The sequence below is a fragment of the Pelodiscus sinensis genome, chromosome Z (genome assembly GCF_052426305.1).
Source record: "Pelodiscus sinensis isolate ZL-2025 chromosome Z, ASM5242630v1, whole genome shotgun sequence".
Taxonomy (NCBI): Eukaryota; Metazoa; Chordata; order Testudines; family Trionychidae; genus Pelodiscus; species Pelodiscus sinensis.
The window spans coordinates 33,491,215-33,498,034 of record NC_143085.1 but is presented as its reverse complement, the minus strand read 5'-3'; the positions used below and the strand labels follow the sequence as shown (position 1 = coordinate 33,498,034).

General features: G+C 54.3%; 1 pseudogene; it reads left to right on the top strand.

Moving 5' to 3' along the window:
• Window positions 1–2,066: 2,066 nt before the first annotated feature.
• On the top strand, window positions 2,067–2,986 carry LOC149520723 (uncharacterized; annotated as a pseudogene).
• Window positions 2,987–6,820: the final 3,834 nt, after the last annotated feature.

Below are 6,820 nucleotides of genomic sequence, written 5' to 3'. Positions count from 1 at the left end.
CCATCTCACAAAGGGCATTGAAAAGGTAGCAGTAATTCTTGCCCGTCGAACGGCTATGCTCTAAGCTGGTGTGATAGCGTTACACGGATCATTTCACCCACCACTGACAGGAAGCTGAATGGTGCAATGGTCCAGGGTACAAAGAGAAGGATGCAGCACCCTCGTGAAGCTACTGAAATAGGCATGTGGCATGTAATTGCCTGTCTGAGACTCTGAGCAGGGAGGCAAGCTGAAGGCGAAATGGGTTCTTGCAGAGGCCATCAGTGCATCACTGTGCACCAGGGGTCAGCACCTTAGGCTTGCAGCTTATCAGGAGGACAGAACAAGTCACAAAACAATGGCTAGAAGATGCAAGTCCGGCCACCAGTGGTGGGGGGCAGGGCGTTTATTTGCCACTGAGTTTAAATTGCTGGTTTGGATAATTGAAACCATCTTCCACCCATGCGCCCTTCCTGCAGAATGCAGCTCTCCCTTCCCCAGGGGAGGGGAATCGGCCAGCGCTTTCTGATGGTATCGGATGCCAGCAGATGGCAGTGCCGGCAGCTGGAGGGGAACTGCTCCAGCACAGCCCCCTGATAATGAGAACAGGCTCATGGCAGCAACGGCGCTGCCAGCTGAGAGAGACCACTCAGATGCAAAGTTTTCCATGCGCAGACATGAGAGTAGAAAAGGAGATGGGGGCAGCGATTCGCTGCAGCATCTAGTCCAGAGGTGAATTGTGCCAGTGCAGAGCAGGGGAAGGGCTCAGTAGCTCAGGTTTCTATGGACCTATGGAAAAGGCTCGATTTGTTTTCAGTCTCTGGAACTCCAGTTTGCTTCATAGGCAGCTGTGGAGGGCAGGGGTTTGGGGTTGGTCTGATCTAATCTTTAGATCAAACAGATATCTGAAACCACCACTACTGGGAGGACCTGAACCTAGGACTTCTAGAGCTTAGCCTAGGAGCCTCTACAGCTTGAGCTATAAAGCCAGCTGGGCTTGCAGGTGAGACTGTCCAGCTCCCTTGTTCTTATCTCTCACTGTAAGCGATCTACATGCCACAGCATGGGACAGTGCTCCACACTAGGGCTATAGCTACACTGCCGTTCTTTTACGGAAGAGGATATGCAAATGGAATGCTCATTTGCATATCTTCTTCCAATTCTTTTTGCGAAAGAGACTTTTGCTCAAAAAAACCCTTTTGCTCAAGATCCTGTACACCTCAATTTTTGAGGTAGAAGGCATCTTGTGCAAAGGGGGGGGTTGCACAAAAAGGTGCCATCTACACAGAGATTTTTGCACAAAAATCTCTTCCACAAAAGGGGTCCAAAGAGGAAATGCAAATGCGAGTGTGACATGTGCAAATGAGCACTCCATTAGCATTTCCTCTTGCAGAAAAGCCTTGCAGTATAGACGTAGCCTGGGAGAGGTTTTGGGACAGCTACATAGTTAAACTGGGTGGCTGGTTGAAAACCAGGGGATTTACTTTGCCAGTTCCAAACAAGGACTATTCCTAGCAGGGGCAAGTTAAAAGCTATTTATTCCCGTGAAATGCTGATTTTTAAAGTATCATTCCCTCCCTTCTATAACGCAGACTTATTCTTCTGTGGCAATTAGGCCAAACTTGGAAAGGACAAAGGAATCCGTGGTCAAGATTGGTTCTTATGCATTATGCTGTGTCTTGTGTTTTGCCCGAGGCTTTGTCTACACTGGACAGTTTAAAGCACAGCCGCAGCAGCACTTTAAACTGAAAGACTATGTCTATACTGGCATGTTATTGTGCAAGAATATCTTGCACAAGGGTTCTCGTGCAAGATCTCTTGCACAAGCAAACATCCGCACTGGCCAGAACCGCATCGTAAGAACGCTGAGCTCTTGCGCAAGAAAGCATCCACACTGGCAGGAAGCCCTTGCGCTAGAATGCGTCTCCGGCAGAAATTCAGCCATGTCAAGAGGTTACCAGGGTCTGTGGGCATGTGCCAGACCCCCACTGAGAAATGTGCCTAAAGGGACTCCTGGATGGCCATTTCCTGTGGCTGCGTGCTCAGGCACCCCTTTCGAGGGCACCCTTGCTGCCACCTTCAGAGCCATGGAGCTGGAGGAGGACCCCAGCCAGCAGCGTCCCCTCATGGCCATTATAGAGGCTGTGGAGCTCCTCCACCAGGGAGCCACTGTGTTCCAGCAGGAGCTGGAGACTTGGCAGCATGTGCAGGACCTCGCCACGGCTGCAGCTGGGCACCCGCACCCCACCACTGACAGGCGCCTCTGGAGCTACGACACCAGTGGGGACTGGTGGGAGTGCCTGGTGCTAGGACAATGGGGCGACCAGCAATGGGTGCAGAAGTTTCGGATGCGCAGGGGGACATTCCATGAGCTCTGCACCTGGCTCACCCCTGTGATCCGGAAGCAGGACACCCGCCTGCGCCCCGCCATCCCTGTGGAGAAGAGGGTTGCAATCACCCTATGGAAACTGGCCACTCCAGACAGTTACCACTCCGTGGGATAAACCCCCAGGGGCAGAGGGCCCTGGCCTGTGTGTGTGTGTGGGGCGGGAGCCATCAAAGGGGGGGGCAGCACATCCCAAGGGCCCATGTTCCTACTGTGTCTCATTCCTTGCATCCCCTGTGCTCTCATGTAGGTTTGCATCCCCTCTGCAGGTTGTCCATGCCATCAATGATATACTGCTCCAGACGGTCATCCACCCTCATGACCTGGACGCCACCATGGCTGACTTCACCAGCCTGGGTTTCCCAAACTGCAGGGAAGCCATGGACGGGGCCCACATACCCATCTGGGCGCCGGAGCACCAAGTGGCCTGGTTCATTAACCAGAAGGGCTATTGCTCGGTGGTGCTCCAGGCACTTGTGGACCACCAGGGCCAGTTCATGGACATATATGTGGGGTGGTCTGGCAGGGCCCACAATGCCCAAATCTTCCAGCACTCAGGCCTGTGTCACAGGCTGGAGGCGAGCACCTACTTCCCCCAGCAGGACTACAGCATTGGAGTAGTCAGGATGCCGGTCTGCATCGTGGCTGATGCGGCCATACACCGGCTGACTGGACCACAGCTAGGTCAACTTCAACACCCACCTGGACCAGGCCTGCAGCTCTGTTGAGTGCGCCTTCGGGCATCTGAAGGCACGCTTCAGGTGACTCCTGACCCACCTGGACATGGGGGTGGATGGCTGGTGAGGGCCAGGCCTACCAGCAGCCCCAGACGGCTGCCACCCGACAGGCAAACAGTGATGGGGTGAGGGTCTGGGAAGCCTCCAAGTGATGCTGGACAAGGTCCCACAGTAGGCTGCACCTATGCCTCCAAGTGCAGGGCTCTCTCCATGCCTCCACCTCCCACTCCCATCACCACCCCTTCTTGCCACTCTGCCCTCACCTCCCAATAAATAGCATGTACTGAGTTAGGAAAAGTCATTTTTATTTACAAAGGGAAGGGGTGGACTGTGGAGAGGAGGGGGGTCTGAACTGGGAGGGCCTCATGGGTGGGAAGGAAGGCTTCTCCCTCCCCCACGGGTGCACGGGCGCCCCTCGTGCCGGGTTGGGGCAGGCTGCACCAGGAGATGCCGAGGGTGGGAGACATCAGGAGGGGGCATGGACAAGGCAGGGAAGAGAGCTGGAGGTGGCAGAGGGGGGTCTGGCAGCATTGGGCTACTGCACAGGGCCCATTCACTCTGCGATCGTGCCCAGGATAGCGTGCACACGGTCGCAGCGCTCCAGGTACTGGCCCCACACTCGCTCCTGCCACTCCGCATCTGCACAGATCTTCTCTGGGAGAGCGCGCTCCATGCGCTTGATCATACAGACGTGGCAGCGGAGCAAGGGGTGGCGGTCCCAGGAGTGCTGCAATGGGCCCTGGGTCCTTGGCGCCGGAGGGATGGGGCTGGAAGGTCCCTCGCTGGCAGGGGGTGCCACTGCAGGTGAAGCAGAGGAGGGCACCATGGTCAGTGAGCCCTGTCCCATGGTGTCCCAGGCACCCCATGCCCTCCTCCCAGCACGTCATGTGCCATGATGCCCAGGGACAGGTGTGGCTGGTGAGGGGCAATTCCCCTGGGGCAGCAGGAGGCGGGGTCCCAAGGTGGCCTAGGATCCCTCAGGGGGGGCCATATGTGCTGGGGGGGGGCCTGTTGTGCCTTCCCTGGGGGAGACTACAGTGTCCTAGAGGTTTCCATAGATGTGTGCTGTGTGCAGCACCCTTTAGGCTGTGTGGGGTCAGGCCTGCAACCTTGAGGTTGGCCTACTCCTGGCCAGACCCCCCTCATCCCCTGGTCGTGCAGAATCCCTGGGGTCCCAGGCGTGTGCTGGGACTAGCTGCCGCTTCTCTGTGCCATGTGGTCTGGCTGCACATAATGTTGCCAGATGGTTTCAACAAAAATACTGGTCACACTTGACATTACATGACAATCGACATTCCATCTGAGTTAGAAAATACCCGACATTTCTATTTTCTCATTTGTATTTTCTCAATTTGTTTCTCGAACAGAAAGCTCAAATACTGGACTGTCCGGTTCAAAACTGGACACCTGGCAACCCTAGCAGCTACAGTGCCATAAAGTGCCATTGTAGACTTAGCCTGAGTTAGCCTTCCAACAAGGGTCTACTGTACCTAATCTGAGCACTTTTTATTAAAAGAGGAAGCTGGGATAGTCACCTATTCCCTCTCGAATAAAGGCCACTTCCCTGTATGAAATTGGATTATGCATGGCCATGGTTATTTTCAGACTATAACCAACGTCAGCTGTGACAATGTTCCAGGGCTCAAAAGATTTTCTTCAGACTCATCGTAAGCATGACACTCTCTATTCAATTACCAGCCACACAAAAAAAGGATGAATGGCAAAGAAGAGGCAAAGAAACAAGGACGGTGAATTTTATTGCCGTCAGGCAGACAAAGATTGCACGCAGTATGCATTCTGATTGCTGAATACTAAATAAAATGGCAACTGATCCTTGCCTCGTTGAATTCATTCCTGCATAGATTTTTAAATGATGCTTTCAAACTGAATAGCATTTTAATTGATATATACCAGCCAGCTTCTCTCATCAGAAAGTGAGTTCCTTGTCAGCATAACAGTCCCGCTGGCTTTGTGTCTCCGGTATACTGTGTGACTGGCATGTGAATGGAGCTTACTGCTCCTGGAATGGGCTGGTACCCCAAACTATTCCTACAGTCTGTGCAGTGAGAAGAATTGTAACACCCATAACATCCCAGCCTATCCCTGGGCCTTTCAGAACCAGGCCAAGGGCGGGTAACAGGGTGACCACACACTGGCACTGGCACCTCCTGCTGGTTGCTTTGGGAATTAGCTCTGCAGCTTTGGAGCACCCCCTTTCTGCGGGTGATTCACCCGTTGTTACCTCTTTTTCCTCCACCTCTGTGTTCGGACCCCCATCCCTCCTAGAGCATGGCATCCTCCCCTCTGAGTTCTGCCCTGCCACAGTGCCCCACACTCTGGGGTCCTCCTCCTCCTCCTCCAGGAACCCGCAATTCCCCTATACCCACCTCACTTCAGTGACCCACTGCCAGTCTTCATTTAGCCTCTCCCTCAGGGCAACTGCTGTCTGAAACAGCCACTCATTGGCACATGGGTGTGGACCTACAGCCGCTTTCTAGCCTGGCTGCCCCCCTGCAGCCCTGATACTAACAGGCCTTGCCCCAGGTCCTGCAGTCTGGGAGCTTGCCAGGCTAGAGCTCCCCAGCTCTGCCTGCCCCAGCCCTGCTCTAAGTCAGGAAGCCTCCAGTTTCCCTCTCAGCCAGGCCCTGCCTGCTCCCCAGCAAGAGTGAGTCTGAGCGTTTCCTCCCCTCCAGGAGCCTCTCCTTATACAGTCCACAGCTGGGCCCTAATTGCCTAGGACCTGCCACAGGGACTGGCTCCACAGCTCCCCCCCCCCTCTCCCAGGGCTGGGTTTTAACCCTTAAAGGGCCAGTGTGGGGAAGCTGCCCTGTCACAGATCATTTCACACTGCAGTGGCTGGAGTGGGTTGAATTTTGTAGAAGACAGTGGGATTCTTTCCTGTTTGCTGACCATTCCCAATTAAGTCAGCTGTAGCTGGGCATTCGTAAGCATGTGGCGACTTCTTTCCCAGTGCACCAAGGATGGGCCTGGATCCCTTCACATCCCTGCTGGCCCCACACTTCCACGAGCCTCTGACACGCTTGCAGCTGTCCAGTTTGAGACCAGATCTCAACGCACTTGGCTATTCGCGATTCCTGGTGTGCAGCTGCTCAGCTGAAGGTACATCCGCGTAGCCAGCCGACAGGGTCATTAACAGCTGAGGCAGATGTGCGCGCTCAGCACAAGCTCCCATGCTAAACATTGCAGTGTGGCCATCACAGCACACAGCACAGGCCTGAGTCCTCTGCTGTGGCTCCCACAATGTTGTTCAGGAGCTAGGTCACAGGGGAACTACACAGGCACATCTGCCTCAAACCAGGAATCACTTCCCAACGGCAGGGGATTTGTGCCCTAAGTTAGACATTTCTGGAGTGAGGGCATCACTAGGAGCTAAACACATGCTTAACTGTTTCGAACCTCCAACTGGCAAAAGCCCTATCCCCTAGGCCACTCCAGAACCCACCCCACATTCCTACCTTCCGGGTGTCCCTTATCCTGCCTTCGTAATGTGGTTGTCAGCTCCAGGCCTGAAGGAGCTTGTGTTGGCTGTTCGGCTGCTCCCAGGATGAGTGAGGTCGGGTGGACTCAAACACCCAACTTTGTCCTCCCCAGGCAAATGCCCTATACCCTAGGCCACTCCAGAACCAGAAGCCATGCCTACACTAGGAAACTATTTCAATCTTTGAAAATTTGATATAACTCCCCATTTAACAAATTC